This window comes from Rutilus rutilus (genome assembly GCF_951802725.1).
Source record: "Rutilus rutilus genome assembly, chromosome: 9".
NCBI lineage: Eukaryota > Metazoa > Chordata > Actinopteri > Cypriniformes > Leuciscidae > Rutilus > Rutilus rutilus.
The window spans coordinates 5,838,890-5,865,056 of NC_140223.1; the positions used below are offsets into that span (position 1 = coordinate 5,838,890).

At 38.1% G+C, this 26,167-nt stretch overlaps 2 protein-coding genes and 1 long non-coding RNA gene across 3 annotated transcripts in view; 1 reads left to right on the forward strand and 2 right to left on the reverse strand.

Annotated features, from left to right (window-relative positions):
* The window catches only part of LOC311296633 (uncharacterized protein), an 85,894-nt gene that overhangs the window by 22,022 nt on the left and 37,705 nt on the right, over positions 1-26,167 (reverse strand). The window lies entirely within an intron of this gene.
* LOC311296649 (uncharacterized protein) overlaps positions 1-26,167 on the forward strand; it is a 483,049-nt gene that overhangs the window by 18,512 nt on the left and 438,370 nt on the right. The gene's annotated exons all lie outside the window — the stretch shown is intronic.
* On the reverse strand, positions 1,787-6,592 carry LOC311297628. The gene is made up of 3 exons (XR_014628849.1): positions 6,164-6,592; positions 4,993-5,153; positions 1,787-2,235 (listed from the first exon to the last, which is right to left on the reverse strand). It is a non-coding gene; the product is annotated as an uncharacterized lncRNA (long non-coding RNA).

Consider the following 26,167-nt stretch of genomic DNA (forward strand, 5'->3'; position numbering starts at 1 on the left):
ATGCTACAAAATAAACGTGTGAGAGCGTGTTATACGCTATATGTAATGTTATAGCCAGATATGACGACGCTACTGGAACACGCGCGTCACCGCAGATGAGAAGCTGAGCATCTATTCATTAAACCAACGTGCAAATCAAAGTGAAAGTAAGTCGCAGACGCTTAACACACAATCATCTTCATTAAAAGTAAAGAAACGAAGTGATCTTACCAGGGCTGTTACTGCTCTCTCTTATTGCGGTCTTTGATTTTGAAATTTTAGCTGATGATCAAAAAAATGCAGCTCATAGCTGTTGCTTTCGTGACGTGCACTCCATTAAATCGGCATATAGCGCGGGAATTGAAGATCGGATTTAAATCCGTTTCGCAAAAACACATTTATGTGACCAGGTGTAAATGGAATCGTTTTGATAAATCAGATAGCTATCCGATCTGAGAAAACGCATGAAGTGGCCAGGTGTAAACAGCCCCTGGGTTACGTTAAACACACATAATTTGTTCATGTAACTTCAACACCATGGAATTAAGTCATTTTAAGCGACCCATTTTAGTAGTAGTGAATTTTTAAAGGCTCTCTGACATGATTCAGGTATTCATATTTTTTATACTCATTCATCCATTAAAGGTACAATATGTAAGAATTTTGTAATAAAATATCCCAAAATCACTTGAACAATGTGATATATTTCCTGCAGTTTTGTACTTACAATATCCCAAAAGTTCCCTGTTCCCCCAAAAGTAATTTCAGAGAAATTCAAATTTTAAATAATTAAATTTCGTCCTGGAAAAAAATGTTCACTTGTCGCGTGTCACTGACGTTATATCCGCATTCTCCCTGATTTCCCCTCGAACTGCCATAGTAACCATGGCGACAGACGTGGACAACTGTGTAGTTTGTAATGTCTATCTGCACGCTGTTGTTGTTTCGTTCAAACATTATGGACCATGGCAAGCAGATTTTGGGGAAAAAATGAGAACTAAAGCGAAAATCAATATCAGCGCGGCGTTTTCGAGATGCCGAGAGCTCCACGTCCTCGACAAACTTTGACTCGACGCCGCTCCTACATGAGTATAATCAATGTTATATAGCTCAACATGATGAAATGTTAGAATATGATCTGTATGTTGCTGAACAAAAGGGAACTGGAGCGCTGCTGAAATTCCTTGTATCCTCCGGTGCTCTTGGAAGGGTAATAATTGAAAAAAACGTAGGAAAAAATCCAAGTCCAGGCACTCAGTGGATACAAAAAGTGATACAAAAGTCTTTATTAGAGGGCTAAAAATAAAAAAAAACACCAACGCGTATCGGCCCACTGGCCTTCATCAGGGTGTTAGTGACAAACAAACAGGAGCAGTACTTATACAGTGATTGATTTCAGGTGTGCCACTCTGGCACGTGTAACACAACTCTTTGGCCACCAGAGGCAAAAGTTAGGTTCATACAAGTAACAGGCAAAATACAATAAAAAAGATCTCTTAGTGGAAAACCAACACTTCAAATATCTAATATTCTCCACACAATATATAAGATCAATACGTGTGAATAGGCTACAGTTACCTCTCATAACTCTAGTGTCATAGACAAGATGATTCAAAACAGCATTAACCACACTGTAAAAAATTTATTGTCAAATTAACAGTAACTTACTGGCAACAATTATCCAGTAGATGCTGTATTTCATTCAACAGTAAAATTACTGTAACACTAAATACAGTACTGTTAAGCATACTGTAAAATTAAATACATTATTTTACTGTAATTTTTTACCACGTTAAAACACAGTATTACACCGTTGATTTTTAATAATACTGTATAGTATTATACAGTTATGAAATGTTATTTTATTTACTTTTATAGGGCTACTGTGTTACCTGTAGAATATGTAGAAAATCTGTAGGAATATTATTTTAACTGTTAATGGGAAATAGAAAAAAGAACAATTGAAGCTTTAACTGCACAACAAGGTTTATTGTGTATTTTTAAACAATACATTAGTAATAATAATAATGTAATATAATACAACAATAACAATCTCTTTAAAAGAAGACTAATGAACAATATATATTTAATAATTAAGATCAGTGAAGAATTCATGTATTTCAATTCATGCAAAAATGATCCTGAACAGGTAAAAAAGAAACTTAGAAAGAAAGCAAGACAGGTGAGGATGAAGGCCAGGTGAGGAGGGTAGTGATGGTGTCAAGTGGTAGAAGAGCGACAACACTTCTGATAATCCTGCAAGGAATGATAAGCACAAATCAATCAGAGGCAAAAAATACAACTAATAGTAGAAAAAACCTAACTCACATTATCAACACCTTTTTAGGAGAATTTGTTTTTCCTATGGTATCCACCTTATTTTTCACGGAAGAGTGGCACGGCCATTTATAAATGAAATGTGTCTGGCTTCCGGTATCATCCGCTTATAGTTATTTCTAGCTGTACAAAAAAGCTTGTTGTTATGTGTAACGGGGTTCAGATGTTATGGGAAGAAGGAGGCGGGAACCGGCTAACATTCAAACATATTTAATAAATAAATACACAAATACAAAAATGAAAGTAAAAGCCAGCAGCCCCTCACGGACGACTGCTGGCAACAGAAACAAAACATGAACTAAAAATCAGGCCTGTCCTCTCTCGCTCTTCACTGTCGTCGCTCCTCCTTTATGCTTCCGCTCCTCCGTGAGAGATGCGAGACCGGTGCGTCGCGCAGGTGTCACTCATTTGCAATCACGCCACCGGCCTCGTGCCGTTCTCCCACGGCCCTCGACCTCGTCCTGCTCGCCACATACCCCCATCGCCCCTCGCAGGCCGGGGGGTACCACCGAGGCTGCGCCTACTCCCCCCCCCCTCCCCGGGAGGACCGATCACGGCGGCTGCGGTACCTGGGGGTATGGACAGACGAGGCGAGAGTACAGGAGACGGAAGCATGAGGAGCGACAGAGACGAGAGAGGGGAGAGAGGAAAAAAAAAAAAAAAAATCTTTGATCCGGTTCCCGGACACACTGCCGCTCGGCCCTCAACCAGCTGAGAGACTCACTCGCGGTGCCATGCGATGGTACTGGACATCCGTTGGGGGACGGCTCGACGCTCCTCCGCCTCCTGGCGGACGGCGATGGCTCCTCCTGTCGAGGGCAGCCGGCAGCGAGCCTCCCGTCCCCTGCTCCGCCCCCATCATGGCCGACGGCAACAGGCTCCGGCCCACGGCGAACGGGAGCGACTCCTCCGCTCCCTCGCGGATGGCAGCCATCCCTCCTCGACCCAGGAGGACGGCAGCGAGCTCTCCGTCCCACCTGATCTTTTTTCGATCCAGCACCATCGCCTCGGGCAGCAATCGGCGGCCGACGCTCCCTCGTGCTGCCCGACCTCCTCAGCACCGCGATTCCTCCCAGCAGCGAGGGCTCTCCGACAGCGTGTCCCTCCTTCTTCCCGGGTTTCGGCACCAATGTAACGGGGTTCAGATGTTATGGGAAGAAGGAGGCGGGAACCGGCTAACATTCAAACATATTTAATAAATAAATACACAAATACAAAAATGAAAGTAAAAGCCAGCAGCCCCTCACGGACGACTGCTGGCAACAGAAACAAAACATGAACTAAAAATCAGGCCTGTCCTCTCTCGCTCTTCACTGTCGTCGCTCCTCCTTTATGCTTCCGCTCCTCCGTGAGAGATGCGAGACCGGTGCGTCGCGCAGGTGTCACTCATTTGCAATCACGCCACCGGCCTCGTGCCGTTCTCCCACGGCCCTCGACCTCGTCCTGCTCGCCACATTATGCTTCTTGATATTTTGATGTATTGAATTTGTCATAATTGTAAACACTAGTTTGTAGCACAGAAAATAGCTTAGGTAGGCTACTTTAGTTTTTACATATAAGAAACGCGTTCAATATGGACACGCAAGCGGTTTTCTGTGGTAACGAACAAATACTCTATAAAAGAGAATGAACATGTCCTGTATCAGAAGCTAAAGTAATAAATATTGAGAAGGCAATGGCCCGTATTCTATATCTCTGACTCCAAACAATCGGCCACTGACCAGGGCTGCGTTTCCCCAAAGTATTGTAACCTTAAATTGATTATAGAGCAATTACCACCAATGGTCTCTACGATCAATTAGGCTTACAATGCTTACGATAGTCAGTTCCTTTCGTATATGTCTGTCGACTTTATGCTTACTAATTTTAATGATGAAAAAGACCTGCGTGAGCTCACGCCGTGAGAGGCGAATGTGAACGCTGAGCGGCAGCGGGTTAGATTAAATTAACGCAGATATGAGGTGTGTATAATTTAAACTAAATAACAGTAGCTGCTGATCATTTATTTCTCTTCTGTTCAATTCTCGATTTTGAATTAAATTTCATTTAGATATATGCATAGATTTGATTTTAGATTTGATCAGAGATTTTAAATCGATTCTATGCATATATAAAATTGAAATTTGATTCAAAAGAGAATTCCCAATTTCAAAAGTACCGCTTCTTTTGAAACAAATCGTGACCCAAAGAATCGATTTGAATCCAATCATTGAATCAAAAGATTCCCACCCCTATTACAATTCATTATATTTTAACTTTACCTGTTGTCTTCATTATTTAATGTATGTTTGAGAACATTTAAAACTTAAAATAAATAAATATTTGACATTGATTGTGATAATTATCAATACAGACTGATATGAAACATTTTATCAAGATGATTTTTGACCATATCACTCAACCCTATTTTTTACCATTTCATGTTTTAATTAAAACTTATTTAAAGAGATGTTACAATTATAATATAAAAATACAAATTATTTGACTTATACAAGGCATATTTGTTAAATGTAAACTGTGAAGGGAACATAATTACATTTTAAAACAGACTATCAATTTGGAAAATGTATGGTTTAAGTCATTTCCACCCTTTTTGGATTTTTCTAAATACAGATTCAGACACAAATCATTTCTACAGATATGGGCTCCGCTGCACATCCCTAATATTACTCTTACCTTAATGATTTTGCCAATCATATTCTGCAAAGTCCCTGATGTAAGATGCAACGTGTGGATTAAAGGCCATGGTCTTTCTCCGAACAACCTTCCCACTCTTTCTGCTCACCTGGAACTGTGATGTTCATTTAGAATTTTCAGGATTTATCCTGACAAAAAACCTGTAAATACACACACACAAAAAAAATATATATATATATATTCCAACTGAATCAAGAGTGATCACAATATCATCTGTTATAAGTCACATCACAATAGGATAAGCTCTAAACCATCACTTGTGCAAAATAAAAAGCCATTGGTGTTACTAATAGAAATCAATTTGTAACAAAAGTGTATGAATGAACATAGACTGAGGTAACTGCACAAGGTCCTGGCAGATCGCCAGGTCAGGTCCTCACAGACGTGTAAAAGAAAATTCTGATTTAGACAAAAATAATCGCGAATAAATCAATAAGAGGAATCGAAAATTAAATTTTATAACAAGAATCCGAATCCTAACCTTGGGTATCCGATTTCAGGATACATTTATCGATTTTCAATTCCCAACCGTATGATATAAAATAATGAACGCGCAGGCGCTTCCACCGACTTAAAATGGTAAATAACACAATTATTAGATCATTCTGACCTTATAAGAGGCTACATATGCAACCTATGTTTATAAAATTGCATTTATTAATCAAGTAGGCTAGCTATCAACATGAAGGAAATCCGCGTTACAGGCGTTATATAGAACATAAGCCGCGGGCAGTTCTTCTAAAGACATTAACCTGGCTGCTACTATTTAGTTTGCGTAAAAAAAAATATAAAGATTCATCACTAACCAGATATTTATGGCGAAAACTTGGCCGACAGACACAGCGACAATGCAAAGGCCTGCGCTCTCAACGTTACTCAGGGAACTGAAGAGTTATTCATAAAACGGCAGCTTGTGGTTATTTTTCGCGGTCATTTCACGCGTACTACTGTATTTAAATTGACAGTAACATGTCCCAATGTCCCAAACTACATTGAAACCTAGAGTAGCCTATCATATTGTACACAGCTTATAGTAAAATGTTGAGAATCAATTAAATTAAATATCTAAATCCTGGTCAGCTACTCTCTAAATAATTTTAAAGTTATTAGCTAGAATCCATGCATACAAATATTAAGATTTATTACTTACCATATGACGAAGTTCCAGGTCGGCAGAAACGACAGGTCTACACGATGCACTGACATAACAGAAAAACTCATTCTGCGCTCTCATGCACCCCCCACTGACAGAAATTAAGGCTGTTAATGGTCACCCAGTCCTGAAAATGTTTTATGTAAGGATAACGTTAGGCTTAGGCAAGCAATTTTACTTGTGGAATTGTGTGTGGTGTTTTTCGCGGTCAATTTGCACTGCTGTATTTAGATTTACAGTAACTAATAATTTCCCAGAATGCATTGAAAATCTACAGTAACATACTGTCAACTGTGTGCACAGTACATAACTGTTGAAAATACACAACAATACTGTGAAAGCAACAAAATCTACAGTAACATACTGTACATAGGTTATACAGCAAGAAACTGTTGAGAAAAACAGTATAATGCTGTGAAAACAACAGAAATCATTTACAGTGCAGAAATGGGTACTACATTCGACGACAACAAACTGTACCTATAGAGGTATAAAAATCACAAAAAAGGTGAGAGATCAAAATCCTCATTAAGACCTGGATGTTTGGTGGCCTTCAGAGAATAGATCCAGTATGTCTCCCTTTGTTTGAGACGTCTAATTATGTCCCCACCCCTGGCATCAAGGCGTATAGCCTCAATGCCCACTACTCTTAAGGTCAAATCCCTCCCATGATTAGCATCCATATAATGTTTAGCCATTGGATAATTGATATTACCAGTCCGGATGGCATACCGATGTTCAGCTACCCTGTCTCTTAATCTCCTTTTGGTGAGGCCTATGTAAAAACAACCACAGGGACATTCCAAACGATAAACAACATGGGTAGTATTGCAATTTATAAAGCTCTTAACAGTGTAAGTCTTGTTATTAAAAACATCAACAAACATGTCAGTTTTAGTCATATTCTCACAATAATTACAATTACCACAAGGAAAGTTTCCCTTGGGTTGAAGCAGCCAGCATTCACGTTTAGGAGCAGGGAGGTAACTCTTTACTAATTTATCTTTAATTGTGGGGGCCCTCTTGAAGCTAATCCCAGGGGGTTCTGTGAATATTTCCCGTAAAGTCGGGTCACATTCAATAATGCTCCAGTTTTTTCTTATAATGTGTTTGATCTGAACAGCCTCCTTGCTGTAATGAGTGACAAAATAGGGTTTCTGAGTTGACACTTTTTTGGGTCTAGACTGGAGCAAGCTCTTCCTTTCAAGTGATTGGGCTCTATCATGAGCTTGAATCAAAGTTTGTGACCGATAACCTCTTTGTCGAAAACGCCGCTGCATATCCGTAGATTGATTTTGAAATTCCTGATCTGAATCACACATACGTCTTAGTCTCTGGATCTGTCCAAAGGGTATGTTATCAATAAGCCATGGAGGATGAAAGCTGTTTGCATGTAGTAAGGTATTGCGATCAGTTGCCTTCCTGAAGATAGATGTATGCAAGAATCCCTCATTATCCTTTGAGATCCGTAGATCCAGAAAGTTTATGGCGTGTAAGTCATAGTACAGACTAAATTTGAGGTTCTCATTCAGGCTGTTGACATAGGCATGAAAGTCTACAAGTTCATTTTCTGACCCCATTGCAGTCCCCTGCGTGATCTGTATGTTATTCTAATTTTGATCTAGCTTACTGCTAGTCTCATATAGCAAAACAAACGAACACACAGAATAACATTATAACTTTCAACACACTCAAATGCGGTTTAGTGTGATAGTGTAGAAACAGCGCTGCGTTACCTCACAAGTTTCATTCGTCTAATAAACTGAACTGTGTGAGTATTATTCTGCTCTTGCGTGTAGTTCGGTAGAATGAAATGTCCTTATTCCTTTATATCCGCGGGACTCGCGTGTGGCGCTGATACCTGTCTCTTATTAGCAATCGCGCCCTGCTTCATACCACAGTCATGTTAAAAACATAAATGTATTCACTCATCCATAAACATTATTAGATCCATCGGCTTGACGACAAGCTCCATAATACTTAGCAAATGTTGAAATGTCGAAAAAATTACATATTGTATCTTTAAGATTTCATTTATTTTAGTGACACATGACTAAATTGATAGACTATAGCTAGCTATTTGCTAGCAGTAGCACATATTAGCATCTTAAACGCTAAGATTGACATGTTTCTTCAGCCAAATCAGTTGAAAGTAACTGAATCAGTCTATAGCCTAACACAATGATCCACTCTTCTCCACAATGGTTACCTACTGTCATTTAAATGGTTCTAATAATTCCAATGTGTTGAACATTTAAACACAATTACACATATCAAGTCTTCCCCTTTTCTAATTTTCTAAAAAAAAACAAAAAAAAACATAAAATAACATTTAATTTTAAAATGTATTCTCTCTTAATTCAACCATATGCAAAGGATGCTGGGAACTAACAAGCACCGCCCAGTTTCAGTTAATGCAACACAAATGTAATGTAAATGTTTCATGTAATCCAACACAAACGGATTAAGTAAACTTAAATTTTACATATATTTAAGCAGATTGAACACAATCAAATTAAGTTAGGGCAAAATGGCAGTTGGCGTCACTATACCGCCTCTGGATGTAAGAATTTTTTACTTAACATAAATGGTTTGTGTTTAGACAACGCCTTAGGATTTGTACTGTTAAGTTGAGACATCATTACGTGAACCTTAATAGAAAAAAAAAAACATTTCAAGTCAACAAACACAATTATTATAAGTAAACTAAATATAGTTTAGCACAACCTTTTTGGCGCAAATATTTTGTCCAGTTCGCAACATTTAATTGACAGTAATTGAAAATGAAATGTTGCTCATTGTGATGAATTATGATATTTCTTCATGTGACTGAGAAAACTACATTAATGTTTTAGACACCTCTTCTCACACTGAGTACAGTCGTACGGCTTCTCTCCAGTATGAACTCGCTCGTGTGTTTTCAGGTTTCCAGACTGAGTGAAACTCTTGTCACAATATGAGCACTTGTAAGGTTTTTCTCCAGTATGAATTTGTATGTGTCTGTTAAGGTTTCGTTGATTTGGGCAAAAAATGTCCTCACTGAGAGCAGGTGTGCAGCTTTTTGGCTTTTTTTTCCTTGAGTTTTGTTTCTCCTCCACTTCACTCAGTTTGTTTTTTTCCACCATCACTTCAATCTGGTCTAAAATAAACATTTAGTTCAAGGAAAGAAGACATGAAAATTTAAGTTAACATTAATAACGCAAAGACAACATGAGACCAGGGGCCTCATTTATAAAGCTTGCGTACGCACAAAACGGGGCTGAAAACATGCGTACGCCAGTTCCTGCGCAAAAGGTGGGATTTATAAAGAAAAACTTGACGGGAAAATTTGCGCACCTGCACGCAAACTCTGACCCATGCGTACGAACGTTTTGGAGATGGAGCAGTTTGGCCACACCGATGGTGAGCTGGAGTTAAATGTATTTTTGGTCACTTTTATACAGAAAATCAAAAGAAAATTAAACATATACAGAAAGATTATTCAAATATAATTTCACTCACCAAGCCTGTCACTTGAAGCAAATATCCATTCCTTCTCAAATGTCCGCGGCAGCGAGCGTGTTGAGCCGTTTAGTGAAACTGACGCAAATAACAGTTTAAATAAATAAAATACTTCTGATATAAACATTTATATTAAATATGCCATTCAAATGAATGGAGTTAAACACTTAAACATGAAATCATTACTGAAGTTACAACATTTTTTTAAATTCAATCATTAGAAATATTTGTTGTGGATGCGATTGTTTTTGAACACTTTTCCTGTGGCGTGCTTTAATGTTTTAACCACAGAGATAACTGCTTATCATGATAATACCAGATTGTCTGAGAAAATAGTTTTGTGCAAATAATGCCCAAGGCCTATCTGTTTCCATTAAAAATATAAATCAATTAAAAATACAAAATTGGCAAGTGGAAAAGATTGAGAAAAACTTTCTCTGAAATGTATTTTACACTATTTGATTTATGTAGGCTATTCAAAAACAAGGCAAGGATAGACAACTACTTGATTTGTATTAATGTAATGTTTCTTGTACCGTTTATATCATTTGCATATGATTATTTATCCACGTGATAACGTTTAAGTTATCACGTGGATGAATAATCATATGCAAATGATATGTAGATGAGGATCTGCATAGTAAAACTAGGCGTTGTAAGCTCCATATATGGTTATTTCGGGTGGAGACGCATGTACGCACAATCCTCCGCTGACTGGGATTTATAAAGTGAATTCTGCGCAGGTTCTGGCGTACGCACGGTTTTATAAGTCTGAATATTTTTTTGCGTATGCCATTTTTGGCTTTCGGGCGCACGTACACTTTTAGTAAGGTTCCTACGCACAGTTTTATAAATGAGACCCCAGGGGTGTATTCCAGAAAGCAAGTTATGTGACATACACTGTTAAAAATGTATTGTAATTTTACAGGAAATTCCTGGCAACTAATTGCAGTAAATTTACAGCAAGTAATATACAGGATTTTTATTGTTTACTTTTACAATAAAGTACTGTATTTATACAGCAGTTGTACTGTGATTATAGTAGCATTATTACAGTAAAATGCTGCAATTTATTACAATTTACTGTATATTTACTGCAACTCAGTTGCCAGGAATTTCCTGTAATTTCACAGGACAGAATTACAATTTAATATTGTAATTCAATATACTGTATATATCCTGTTATTTGTGAATATTTATATTAAAAAAATCCAGTCATTTTCCATATTAGCAAATAAAAAAAAACACAACAATAGTATCTTTTCTGTTTTTATTAACAACCTGTGCATCAGCACATATTACAAAACTCCAATTTGTTTTTTCAAACACAAACAAATAAAGTTTCACTGAAGCTCACTTCTAGATGTCCAGACAGCCTATCATCAGGGGGAACATAGTGATATGGAACAAAGGTGTCCAGCCAGACTTGAACTGGGAAAGTTGTTCATGGTACTAGCCCATCAACTCAAAGTCCAGGAGTTTTCTAAGCAAGGTGCAAACAGGTGCGTTGAGCCCGTGCCTCTTCTCTGCTTTGCTGCCCGTCTGTGAGTTGATTCCACAAAAAGCTCTGAAACAGAGAGAGAGGGAAAAAAATTAAAAGTTTTCATATCTTTTAAATTATGACAAATACTGTGTAAAAAACTCAGTAACCTATTCCTACTTGCTCATAAAAGAAAATAACTCTGTTTTTAATATTCACAACTTTTAGAATTACATTGGCTTTTACATTGTTTTTCTTAAATATATAATGTCATTGTATGCATGCATGTATGTACTGTATATTGTATGTCGCTTTGTACAAAAGCATCCGCTAAATCCCTTAACCATACTTCAAAAAAAAAATTAATGAATTAATGGAACATGTAATGTTAAACTGCTGTCCGTCAGACTCTTCTGTTTACACATTAATGTCCTGCAGGGGAATACCAACTCTAGGTAGAACAGACACTTAACAGCAATAGCTGGGTCTCCATCCAACTTTTTTAATGCACAGTTTAACCATTTGAAAGAAATGACTGGAAACTGTTAAAGTTGACATAAAATATTCTAATGTGAATAAAAACTTCTGTGTGGTATGAATCAATATTTCATTGATGGGTAATGTTTGTATTCTCATAAATTTGCATTTGTTGCAATTTTATCAGGTGTTTCAAGTTGCCCTGACAACCTTACGTTTTGATCCCACAGCTGTTCACGACTCCTCCCTAGGTGTGTCCATTTCTAATTTGCATAACAGAGTTGATGGAAAAGCTCTCCAATTAGAGGGATTTTAATGCCAAATTTTTACAAATGCGTTTGAAGGGATACTCCACTTTTTTTGGAAATAGCCTCATTTTACAACTCCCCCAGAGTTAAACAGTTGAGTTTTACCGTTTTCGAATCCATTCAGCCGAACTCCGGGTCTGGCGGTACCACTTTTAGCATAGCTTAGAATAGATCATTGAATCGGGCAAGATCATTAGCATCTCTCTCAAAAAAATGACCAAAGAGTTTCGATATTTTTCCTATTTAAAACTTGACTCTTCTGTAGTTACATCGTGTACTAAGACCGACGGAAAATGTAAAGTTGCGATTTTCTAGGCTGATATGGCTAGGAACTATACTCTCATTCCTGCGTAATAATCAAGAAACTTTGCTGCAGTACCATGAGTGCAACAGGCTTAATGATATGACGCAGCGCCTGATAATAGTCCCCAGCTCGATAACCTATTATCAGGCGGCAGGCGCTGCGTCATATCATTACGCCTGCTGCACTCATGGTACTGCAGCAAAGTTTCTTGATTATTACGCTGGAATGAGAAGTCTCATTGACTTCCATAGTAGGAAATAATATATACTATGGAAGTCAATGAGACCAGAAACTGTCTGGTTACTGATATTATTCTAAATATCTTCCTTTCTGTTCAGCAGAAGAAAGAAATTCATACAGGTTTGAAACAACATGAGGGTGAGTATATGATGACAGAATTTTCATTTTAAAGTGGAGTAAAATGAACCTGTAATAAACATTAAAAGAGTAGTTCGCTTTAAAATGAAAATTACATTACTCACCCTCAAGCCATCCTAGGTGCATGTGACATTCTTCTGTCAGACGAATACAATTGGAGTTATATTAATAAACACCCTGATGCTTCTGAGCTTTATAATGGCAGTGGATTGCAATCATCAGTTTCTAGCTCAAAAAATAGTGCATCTATCCATCATAAAAGTGTTCCACACGGCTCTGAGGGGTTAATAAAGGCCTTCTGAGCAAAGCAATTAGTTTGTAAAGGTTTAAATATGAATATTTTTCTTACACAAAGTAAAATAACTAGCTTTCGGCCAAACAAGCATAAGGATTTTACTCTAAATCGCAACTTATGCGAGTAATGCATATATTTACGCTACGCCATGACGCACTACACTACTTCCAATGTCATAGTTGTAAGTTGCACTTTAAATTCAAGTAGACTACATATGGCAACATGGCCAAGCTAGAATTTTACTTTGTGTTAATTATTGATTTTATTTTTTTTACACAAACTCTTCGCTTCAGAAGGCCTTTATTAACCCATCAGAGCCGTGTGGAGTTTGTTTATGATGGATAGATGCACTTTTTTGAGCTTCAAACTGATGGTTGCAATTCACTGAAATTATAAAGCTCGGAAGTGTCAGGGTTTTTTTTTTTTAATATAACTCAGATTGTATTCGTCTGAAAGAAGAAAGTCATATACACCTAGGATGGGTTGAAGGCGAGTAAATCATGGGCTAATTTTCCTTTAAAAGTGAACTACACTATTAGCAAAATTAGGGAAAAAATATACCTTGCACAATTAAGCAAGGTGTGCTGGGTAGAGTCTCTCTCGGGATGTCAGCAGCTGTGGCAGAGGGCTAGGGAATAAAAGAAATGTAAACATTACAAAATGTATTACCAATTACACAACAAATACCAATTACAAATCTATTATTATTTTAATATTCCATACAGTCTGCAAGCTAGCCCCATATAATTTGAGACAAACAAAATGGTCCACTCAACACAGAAGAAAAAAAAAAAAAGGCTAATGGTTTGAATATGTATGCTACGCAGTCTAAAACAATAAAACGATGTTAGCCAGTCATCAGATTAACAACTCCCTATAGCGGTTCAGACTGTCTATGGAATAGTTTAATAATTTGGAATAGATAGTCTGTGTGGAGACTATATTGCCAAAACAATGGTATTGCAGGAGCAATTTACAAAATAACTTTTGGAAGAGAGAACAAGTGTGTGTGTGTGTGTGTGTGTGTGTGTGTGTGTGTGTGTGTGTGTGTGTGTGTGTGTGTGTGTGTGTGTGTGTGTGTGTGTGTGTGTGTGTGCGTGCGAGTTATACTCACATCAGCCTTATGAAAGATGCCATTCTCTTTAAAGTGGGCAAGTAGGCAAAGTAGAATGCAGATGGCCTTGCTGCCATTCTGTTCTTCATATGCATCCAAGACTTCACCCAGACCTGTTGTCTTGTGTTGTTTGAAGTACTCAAGCATAGTCTTGCTTCTTTGCTCAATGGCTGCTGGCAGCTTCTCCAGGATGGAAATACCAGTCAGCTCAGTGAAGTGAGAGGACAGGCCCTTCAGGGAAAACAGAAATGGCCAGTCGTCCTTGATTTTGGATATGCTGGGTGAAGGATCAGCATTGAGATCACGGCGCTGGAGAATGTAAGTATTTTCATGCCATCTCTGGAGCCCTCCTCTCTCCGCTCCTGCCATACCAACTTGGGCATACAGCTGCAGCATTTGCTTTTTCATTTCTTGCAAGCTTTCCTCTGTCTCCCCCGCTGGGAGTTCTTCGGGTTGCCACCGCACACAACCATATTGGTCCATGGGACCTCTTTCCTGGCTCCTCACTCCTGGAATAGAGGGCCTTTTCTGCCTGAGCCGTGCCATGGTGTTATTTCTATTTCTAGTTTTGAGTTGCTGTAGTAGAGAAGCTGCAGCTACATTATCATCACCATTCACATCACCAAAACATTGGGGGTACTTCCGATCTATATCATTGGCGACCTGTGCACAGATCCCTCTTTTTGGGTTAGAATTGTGCTCTCTCATTTGATCAACAAGACTTCTGACCATTGATCTTCTCGCTGCTGGATTTGGTCTAGTTGAATTTGCGATAGCTGACTTTACCTCAGAAGGCATGTTCTCCCAGTTAATTTTAAAATTCACAGGCCATGGTGTGTGTGCTGATGGCAGACATCGTCCTCTGGCGTTGGATGTGCTTGGTGTACCTGGGTAACACAGGTTTGAGGAGGTTTGTGGACTTCCCAGAAGAGACCGTGCTGAGGAGGGATCTGGACTTCCTGGGGGAGACGGGGCTGAAGAGGAATCTGGATAAAATATTTTGATCATCAGAACCCTATGATCCAGACACACTAATGTTTTATTTTAACACCCACTATGATCTTTTCTACTTGAATCAAAAATATTTACATTGATTTATTTCAACATTTTCCATGCCGCTAGTCTGAACTTGCAGGAGAAAGTGAAATCTATGGTAGAATGGTAGCTACATTATGCTATTTCTAGCTAGTGACAAAACATGTGAAAACTATTTTTTAAAGACAATATAAAATATACAAATTTTATGCAATTATTTACAAAGAATGGAGAAAATATCCTCAAAGACTGGCTGAACTTCACTTTGTCAATAAACATGTCCCTCTCCCACAATATTTCATTGAATAGGTAACATAACTTAACCAATTTTTGTTCTTTAAGTGTAACTGAATCTCCTTCTACTGGATATATTAACAGAACCATTACCTTTTGGTGTAAAGGCACAAATGAGCCTTCTGCACTGGATTGGACGGAGGTAGATCAGAAGATCATCTTCCTTCAAATAGTAGAGGTCCTCTCTGCTCTGCACACCAAGGCTCTCCAGGCCTGTCATCAAGGATGCCAAAGTATCTGGGGGGAGCCCTGGAAGAGCAGCCAGGACAGCCTTACTGATCTCCTCTGATGCAGCAATCATTGCATTAGTATGTTTCTGCAAAGGAGTGATGGAGAGAGATTATTGGCATATCACACATCTCATAGGCTGGCAAAGGATAATAATCAAGCAGATCATCATGCCTCACACAAACAAACTGCTCTTGGGCTGTCCCTAATACGCAATAGACACCAATGTCACTCAACTTCACAAACAAATATTTTTCTGAGATGAAAGACACAGAGCCATGGTGAACAATGATCAGCTCTATCTTGCCGACCTCCAATTCTTCTTCAGTTTTCCCCAACAAGAAATACATGCCCTTTTTGTATGAAGTGCCCTTCACTGTCACCGCATGAGATGCTACTGTATCTTTAAATTCCAAATTCAAACCAACAACAGCTTCTCTGATATTGTCACTGTAGTCATTTACATAGAATGCTGTGCCCTTATCAAATAGCACACTCGGCTGGAACATTGCGCCTGCACTCAAATAGGCTTGGAAGAGCTGGTGTCTCTCAGCAACTGTCTTACAGATGTTTTTGAAATTGTGTAACTTTCTAGCACATCTCTTGAAGAAAGAGTGCTTACTCTCAAACCTGAGAGTCCAAAGGCGAATTAGGGGGCCAAACTCGGCAATGAGCTGTGGATAATGAAGCAGATAGTGGTGTTTTGGCTTCAGGGGCTGATCAGGGAAGTGCTGCCTTCGAAAGTATATGTAATCCTCAATAAGTACCTTAAGATAAGCAACCTGATCTGTTGTGATTGCTGGTGCACAAATGAGTTCTACAATTTCTCTTAGCTGCAGCACAAGTTGCCAAACAGCATTGTTACATGGATCCTTAATCCTATCTCCCACCAGGACGGGTAGCAAACGAAGGAAACACCAGTTCTGGGCTGCATGTCCAGTAAGTTTATTGCTATCTGGTGAAACATCAGCTGGTTTGTCGTGGGCATCATTCCCCTGATACTTGAACTGATCTATACACCTGTTGAGATGTAGATAACTGAAATGTTTCTCCTCAACTAAATAACCAATAAACAAAGCAAGGTCACTCGATACAATGCCTTCAAACAGGTCATGTCCAAGACATGGGGGCAGCCCAGGCTGGCAAACATGAAAGAAGGATAGTTGGTTAAAAGGAGAATCTGACTTAATGCCGCACTCTGAATTTCTGCCACTGGTGCCCAATTCCTGCAGATGATACTGATAGGACTGTTCTGTTCGTGTGTTGCCACACGATAGTGGACAGTTCTGAAAAGTAGCTCTTTCTACATCACAGTATCTGCAGAAGTAATGGCTCTTACTGAAGTTCTCAACAAAACCGCCGATACTGTGAGACCCTAAATTGTCACCCGAGATAGCACACAGTCGACCTTTGACAATTTGCCCATCGCCTATCACAATACCAGTCTCCTCGAGAGCTTTCAGGTCTTTTATGAGAGGCTCAAATACCTTGTCTATCCCAAAATATTTAAAGGCCTGCTCGTAGCACAAGAGAACAAGTTGCATTTGATCTGTGGTGGATCTGTTATGAGGCAAAATATCTGTCAGAGTAAGATAAACTGCTACAATCTTATGTTTCTTTCTTGAAGAGCCAAGTGGATTGACAACTTCGAATGCATCCTGATAGAGTATCAGACCAAGCGAGGATGGCTCCATTTTACATTTACATTTATTCATTTAGCTGACGCTTTTTTGTCCAAAGCGACTTACAATTGCTATATATGTCAGAGGTCGCACGCCTCTGGAGCAACTAGGGGTTAAGTGTCTTGCTCAGGGACACATTGGTGTCTCACAGTGGATTCGAACCCGGGTCTCTCACACCAAAGGCATGTGTCTTATCCATTGCGCCACACCACCCCATAAGTTTTTAAGTAAAGGGTTGCACTGAGCTGCCTTCCCATCATTAATGTCCTGGAAAAGACCCTCTGATGATGTTCGGAAACGTGTTGCTGCATACTGTTCTTGAATAGACTTGCTTTTAAAAAGTGTAGCCAATGTTTCTTGAATAGGTACATACTGGGCAAACAATTCCCTACCTTTATCATTGTTACCTAAGAACAGAGGTACAGGCTCAACATAATTAAAATGTTTTTTAAAAGCGGTCTTTCTTTTCTGGTCCGTGCTCAAAGACCCACTGTTACAGGCAGTGAGGAGGTCTTCTTTTCTGAGTTCCACCATAATGTTATTGATTGTGGCCTCTGGGACTCCAAGTAGAGTTAATTTGTCACTTAAGTTATTAAGCAAATCTGTCAGACTGATATCGTGGACATCTTGATATGCCTCAATAATAGTCTGTATTGTAGTAGCAGGCAACAGTAGTTTAGCCTGAAGTTTCAGATAGAAGAGTGTGATATTTTGCAGAAAGAGGGATTCATCAACAGCAAGTGTCTCTTCTGGCTCATCATCAGAATGATCAGAGGGTGCAGACGGAGTAAAAGATTCTGTGGCAATGCACCTTTCTACATTACAGGGATCTACATGCACAACACTCTCATTTTTGTGTTTCTTAGAAATATGAGATGCAAAACTCGACACAATAGTGAAATTGCTATCACATCCCCTAAATGGACATCGAACTTGTAATCCTTCTTGCAAGTGTGACCTCAAATGACGAACTAAAGATGAAGATTCACACCTTATAGCACAAAAATCACGTTGTACAGGAGTATCACATAATGGTAGCTGACTATTTCTCAAAGGCCCGTTTGCTTTGTGGTCTCTGTACATGTGAGCTTTAAGAGCAGTAAGTTTAAAGTATGTTCTTGGGCATTCTGCCACACCACACTGATGTACGTAATTAGCGCTATTTTTATGCAGCTTAATGTGCTGAATAAACTTAAGCACTGTATCAAAAACACTTCCACACGTGCCAAATTTGCAATTAAACATTTTCAGAAAAGAAACCAATAGAGATTAAAGAGAAATGGTGGTCACACCACGTGTTGGTAAGAAAGGGTTACAGAACACCTAAAAATTTAATATGCGCCATGTATGTCAGACAAAAAGAGCAGTCAATGAAATAAACCTGACAGCACTCACTCAAATCGCAAATACATTTTCAGAAAAGACGATGAAAGAGAAGTGAATTCACACGGTTCCTATGTGAAACCTGCTGAGAGCATGGCGGGCTACATATCTGGCTTACAAAGACCACACCAGATGTGGTCAGAAAGTGATCATCAAAAAATTATTTATGCATTTACATACGCAGTACAATTGAAAATGACAGCAACCCACCAGGGAAGACGGATGGTTTAGCTTATCCGTTTGGCAACTTAATTTTAATACTAGCCTGCTGATAATTTGCCGCCTTCTCCGAAAACAGAGAGCAGTGAAAGCCTTTCAACAGAACCCAGGCTCCGAAAAAAAATATTTTATAACGATGCTGGTTGGTTTAAGTTGCGCACGCGCAGTTTATTTTAGAAACAGACAGCTTACATGACACATATGCTCTGCTCTTCCAACCTGGTTCGCCCAGCACAAAGTAAAGTTATAACATCTAAACATACCAGGTGCTATATTCAGCTTAGCTCACATTTATAGCTAAGTTACAGAATTAAATGAAGATACCGGGATTGTCGTTTAATTAAAGCACATATTTCAACTGACGTTTGCTTGTGTTTATTCAGTGACCGTAAAATCTACAAGCTACGTTTATGCTAGTGTGCAAACCACGACTTCAAGACAGCAAAACAAAAGTCGTAACGTTACAACAGCCTGTTCGGTAGCATGTGTAATAAATGCAATAATAATCTGAACTAAGGAAGCTTAACTTACCAGGCTAACGTTAATGTTTAGTTTTACAGTCTGGGCTAATTGAGCCATCGTCGCTGTGGTGGTTTTCCATTAACGTTACAAGCTCAGCTCACCTCGACTCGAGTCTACTCACCATGTCTGCTTTTCCATTGTTAATATATATATTGCCTTGTACCATTTTTTCTATGGATTGCGTAAAAAGACGCCACTTCAACGTGTTCAGTTCAGGTTGTTGTTTTTTTTTACCGGGAGTGAGCGAGTCGAGTCGGGCGAACGTCACTAAAGCTTCTGCTAAAGCCAATGTCACTTAAATATACCTAACGAAACAATCAGAACTCACTCATATCACTGCTGGTATTAATATTTACATATAAATATAGAAAATGTCATGTTTCTTACCTGAGGTGTGTTCCTTCTTCCAAAAATGTTGATTGATGACTGATGACGTTCTGTACGTTGTACCGTTGGCCGCGCGCAATTTCAAAATTCAAACAGCAGCGATCCCACAATGCTAAGCGATGGCTGTAAAATAATGCTTCTACAGTGTAGTTACAATAAAATTACAGGACTGTCCATAAATTTCCCATCATGCATTTGCATTTACAATAAAAACATGAATACAATATGTTGTTGTAAAATTTATTGTAAAAATTACATCAATTGCTAACAGTGTACATAGGTATGTTTAAGTTTAAGTAAGCGGATAACCTTTCAACTTTCGGCTCCAAAAACGGAGGTAACTTTTAAGGTATGTAAGTAGCCATAGCAAATGACTCTCTGAACATAACCTGATGAGGCTCCAGTGGGCATGACAGATTGTGCATAATATCATAGTTATATCGATATATAAATCACTATTTAAACAAAATAATGTTTATTTTATCCAAGTTAATGTTTATTATATATATACAGCTCTGGAAGAAGACCACTACAAAATAGTAGTTTCTCTGGATGTATTACTTTTATGTATTTGTTTGAGTAAAATGAACATTTCTGATTTATTCTAAAAACTAAATGGAACATTTCTTCCAAATTACAAATAAACATATTGTAATTGAGAGTATTTATTTGCAGAAAGTGTCAACTGGTCCAAATAACGAAAAAAGATGGCATGTTTTCAGACTTTGAATAATGCAAAGAAAACAAGTTTATAATCATTTTTAAACAAAGCAATACTTATGTTTTAACTTAGGAAAAACACCCATATTCAGGAGGTGCTCTAAGTGATGTTGGGTGACGTCACTTCTTGTTGACGTTTAAAGTATTGTCAAACAAAACGGAGGCTAGCTAGACCCTCCTTCATCCGCACACTAACCCCCCCAAACCCCACCCCCAAATCCTTCTTGTCAGTTATTGGCTGGAACAGTTTGTTATGTTTCGTGTTCAGGGGACAGGCAGCTAGCGGATAGTGGGGAGATGTTTGCTCTATGTGACAAAATGGCCTTTCGGCCTACAAAATGTGTGGCATCGCTTAGAGCACCTTTAAGTCAAGGAAAGAAAAAAGGATATACTACCTGCCCAATTTAGATTTTCTAGGTATTATCAATTGGCCAGCATTTTGATATTGCAGTATAATGCGATAACAGCTCGCTTAATGATGAGCTCGTTCGTGTGATTTCAGGTGTTCAGACTGAGAGAAACTTGTCACAATATGAGCACTTGTAAGGTCTTTCTCCAGTATGAATTCTTTGGTGCTGTTTCAGATATCCAGCTTTAATAAAGCTGTCCCACAGTCACAACACACATGATCTCTCACTTCATCATGTGTTTTCTGGTGCCGTTTAAAACTGTTAAGCCGTGAAAAACTCTTTCCACAGAGAGAACACACATAAGGCCTCTCATCTGAATGAACTATCAGGTGTTTTTTTAGTTGTGATAATGAAATAAAATCTTTACCACATTGATCACAGTTAAATGTTTTTTCTCCAGAATGAATACGCAGATGATGACTGAGAGTTGATGCTTGAGAAAAACTCTTCTCACACTGAGTACAGTCGTACGGCTTCTCTCCAGTATGAACTCGCTCGTGTTCTTTCAGGGTTCCAGGCCGAGTGAAACTCTTGTCACAATATGAGCACTTGTAAGGTTTTTCTCCAGTATGAATTCTTTGGTGCAGTTTCAGATTTTGAGATGTAGTAAAGCTCTTCCCACAGTCACGACACACATGATCTCTCACTTCATTGTGTGTTTTCTGGTGCCGTTTAAAATGATCCAGTCTTGAAAATCTCTTTCCACAGAGAGAACACACATAAGGCTTCTCATCTGAATGAACTTTCAGGTGTTGTTTTAGATGTGTTGCTTGAGAAAAACTCTTTCCACACTGAGTGCATGTATACGGTTTCTCTCCAGTGTGAATTCTCATGTGTGTCTTAAGGTTTATGTTTTGACTGAAACTCTTTCCACACTGAGTGCAGGTGTGCAGCTTTTTGGCTTTTGTTTCTTGAATTTTAAAGTTGTGATGTTCCTCCTTAATTTTCTCCAGTTCTTGTCTTTGCTCTTTCACTTCGATTCGATCTAAAATAAATATAAAATTATAATCAGTTCAAGTGAACCCTGATTTAACCCCTTAAACCCGAAGTGTACCGCCGGCGGTGAGAATGTGAGAAAGTCCAAATGTAATATAATGTATATTTTCTAAAAATGTATAAAGTGTTCTATCAAACAATCCTACCTTTTGACTCTGCTTGATATACTTTTGGAGTTATGAGTCTTTAGTTTTGTGTATGTCACTCAGAAAACAACTCTAAAACGCACACAGGGCTTACGGGTTAATAGCAGAAAGCAACAGAGATCAAGTATCAGACCTTTGATGTGCCGAAGTTTAATTCTGTCATTCTCTTGTTAATATGATCAAAATGAGTTTGACAACTGTTATAGCCTATACAAGATTAAAGTACATAAAATATGACGATTAAAATTATTTAAGCATTTCTATAGATTTTTTCATTCATAGACTGTTTTCATAAACTTATTAATTCACATCTACCAAAGCAGTCAACAATGAAGAATCAAGAAAGGACACCAACCTATTTGTTCCTCAGTATCTTCATGTTTTATTCTGGATGGTTCTGGATCCCTCATGTCTTCAATCTCCTCTTTAATAAACTCCATCTTTAACAGTCACACAGATTTCAGCTGCTACTCCTGGAGTTTGTCCTTCTCTTGTAGGATGATGGGAATATTCCCAGTATTTATTGGTGAATTGTTGTGGGAGGGGCTTCACTGCAGGTGTGAACTGTGATCACTGTGTGATACTGACGCCCACAGGACCAGATCTGGAAAAATCAAAGATAAGTTACTGAATAGATACTGGATTACTTTAACAGCAAAACACACGTGGTGCTTCAAATATATTTAGTTCAAATATAGAGCATTTTAAGTTGCATATTAGTAGTGTATAAAACAGATCTAGGTTGCTAATTTTTATGTAACCCAGAATATTATAAGGATGAAACAGGGCACATGTTATATTATTATTATATTATATATTAGATGACAGAAATCCACTTAATATGCAATATACAGACTGAATAGAGGAGGGTTGTAGTAAATTCCTCATGTTGCTTCGGTAGCAAAGTTGTTTTGAAACAACGCCAATGTCTGGTAACGTTATAAACTGTACAATGACGATACAAATACAATTTAAACAACATTACCATTCAAATAATATAGTTTTGACAAAACAAAAATTATTATAAAATGATAAACCTCACATGTGAACCTAATTAATGATTATGTAAGTAAAGTTATTTGAACAAACTGAAAGAAAATGCAAATTCTCTCTCTGACAGAAGGTGGCGCTTGTGGGAAAGCAGAAATCATCCTTGATGAATAAAAGTATTGATTTAGTTTATTTCTCCCCCCCCCAAAAAATAAAAATAAAATTCTTACTGTCCCAAACTTTTGACCGGTAGTGTTTAATGTTACAAAAGCTTTAAATTTCAGATAAATGCTGTTCTTTTGAACTTTCTATTCTGAAAAGAACTTTCTTAAACTGTTTTCAACATTGATAATAATAATGAATGTTTCTTCAGCATCAAACCATCATATTAGACTGATTTCTGAAGGATCATGTGACACTAAAGACTGGAGTAATGATGCTGAAAATTCAGCTTTGATCACAGGAATAAATTACAGTTTAAAATATATTAAAATAGAAAACAGTCATTTTTAATTGTCATAATATTTCAGAATATTACTGTTTTTTTTTTTTTTTTTATCAAATAAATGCAGCCTTGGTGAGCAGAAGATACTTCTTTTAAAAACATAAAAAATCTTACTGACCCAAACTTTTGAACGGTAGTGTACATTTAAATAAAAACTCCTCAGATCTGCACTAATCACGTGAATGGTCGATTTCAGTGTCAGAAAGAGAGTTTGCAGGTGTGGTTTCTTTAGCTTTTAATAGTATTTTTAGTCATGTACTTTAATCTGAGGGGTAAAACATTAAAAAAAAAACATTGATAGATGATTATCACATAAAGTGATGATCCTGCAGTGCTTGATGTGCCAATTTACAGAAGATCTCAGACATTACCATAATGAATGAGGTGAAAACATGAACTATTGAATGAGATAAAGTTGCTTTTTAGCAGCTCAGTTTTGCACTATAGAGCCTCTTCTCAATTGTTAAAAGATCATTCAATAGTACATTCATCCAGTAATGAAACAAGTAAAAGATGTGTTCGACTAGAAGCGATGCTGCACAGCCTGATTAATGTATGACATGCAAGTACTCTGAGCCGCTCTCTAATCGCTCTCTCTGTACTTTGATACATACATTTCTCATTCACTGATCGGTCTGCACAGCGCCGCTTCTTTAAGTCTTTATGAGAGAGTCATTGAATCATTTATTCAAACATTGAGCAATAAAGCCGGAGATAAAGACTACATCGCCATATCCTTTGTGTAGATTCTTAAATGTAAATGTTACATCCCTCTACCCGTCTAGGGGAAGTATCAAAGGAAAAAGCGTAAACGAAACAAAAACAAAATAAGTAAAAGGGGAGAAAAAAACGAGAACACACTTTAATCCTCTGTCCCAGGCGGAAGATGATGACACCAGATTAGATATATAAACAATATGGGTTCACAGACAGGGCTTAGATTAAGCCAGGATTAAGCCTCAGTTTAATTAGGACTTTTAAGTAGCTTTTATAAACATGCCTTAGAAAAAAAAACAATATGGCCATGATGTGACTTCCTACATCAGTTAGGGTTAGAAGAACTGTTGCCAAACATATAACATGCTATAAACGTAATAATCACTGCAATAATGATCCAATTATTTGACTGGGCAGTGCATGTTGCCAGATTGTATAATACTTGCTTGTATTGTTCCTACATCATACCAATATAAAAAAGGGAAAACTGAATTACAGGGAAATCTTTGCACTTATACTTTGACTTTTTTTGGATAAGTTGGGGAAACCTTTAAAGGGTACAGTGTGTTGTGGCAGACTATCTTGGGTCGCATGGTATTGCTGGGTTTGTGGAGAGCTTTTCTGGCAGTTACTTTTGCAGATTTTGTACAGCTAGAAGGTTAGACTGTCAGAAAGTTGGAGCTGTTAGTTTCCCTCTTAGAACTGAAGACACTCACACAGGTCATCTTAAGACCATTAAAGGTGCATTGCGCAACTTTTCATGTTAAAAATACCCGTTTTCTAACCCATACATGCTTAAACAATTGCCTGATGGGCTGACTGAGCCCTTCTCTGATCACTGCGATTGCCTCTATAATCCTGTACAGTAAAATAAATAAGAGGGATTCGGGTCGGAATCTGAGACTGGGCGTGACGTCATGCGCGTTCACGGCACGCTCATATGTCTGGCAGGTTTGTGTATGCGCCGACGCCGCCATTCTCCGTAGAAAATGGATTCTAAGAGACCGGCTTGTAGTTCATTTCAAACACCAACGCAAACTCCACGTAAGATAAGATAAAAAAAGAGAACTTTTGTCTAGTGCAACCAAAAGGTCCAAATTGGAGTCAGACAGGCGTCGGGGTAAGACGAGAGTAAACATAGGGAAGGCTTTCAACAAATGGAGAGATCTCCGGTCTGCTCTAGGGCTCAAACGGGATCCTCAGTTGGCTTTTTTCTTGATAAAAAGGTAAGATATATCCCATTCTCTAATGTCTGATACGGCCAATAATGACAATAAATGACGATCCATAAAATGTGTAATGCTTTAGCGTAAGCTAGATAAATGTACAATCGGAATAGGTTTTACTAACTTACCATTGTCAGTGATCAGGTTCAGAATGATTGTGATATAAAATGCTGATATATAAGTTAGATACTTAGACACAAATTTTGAGCAAATTACTGCTTAATTACGATGTATTGCTATTGGAATATGCTACTTAGCTGATCAATAAAACAGGCTAAACCCCCGCAAATCTTCGGCGGATTAGCCTGTTTGGCTTTTATGGTAACGTCATAGTGCCACTTGATTGTTTATTACCTTGAGACATTTGGGTGTACTTTGTTGACCGACTGTGTATGGTATGGTATCATGATTACAATTTTGAGCTTTTACAAAGTTATAACTTATATTGTTCATGAACGTGTTTCCATAATAATAGTCATAAGTGGATACAGTAAACACATAACACAGTTCAACATGGAGATAGATGGGAATAAAAAACGAAGTTTTCTACTACCCCCATTTTTCCCCTCACACATAAGTGTGTTATTTACTCAATTGCCTTTCCTTTCACATATTTTAAATTACTTGCAGATTTAAAACTTTATAACCTCTGAAGACATTATGATTGTAAACAAAAGATTTGTG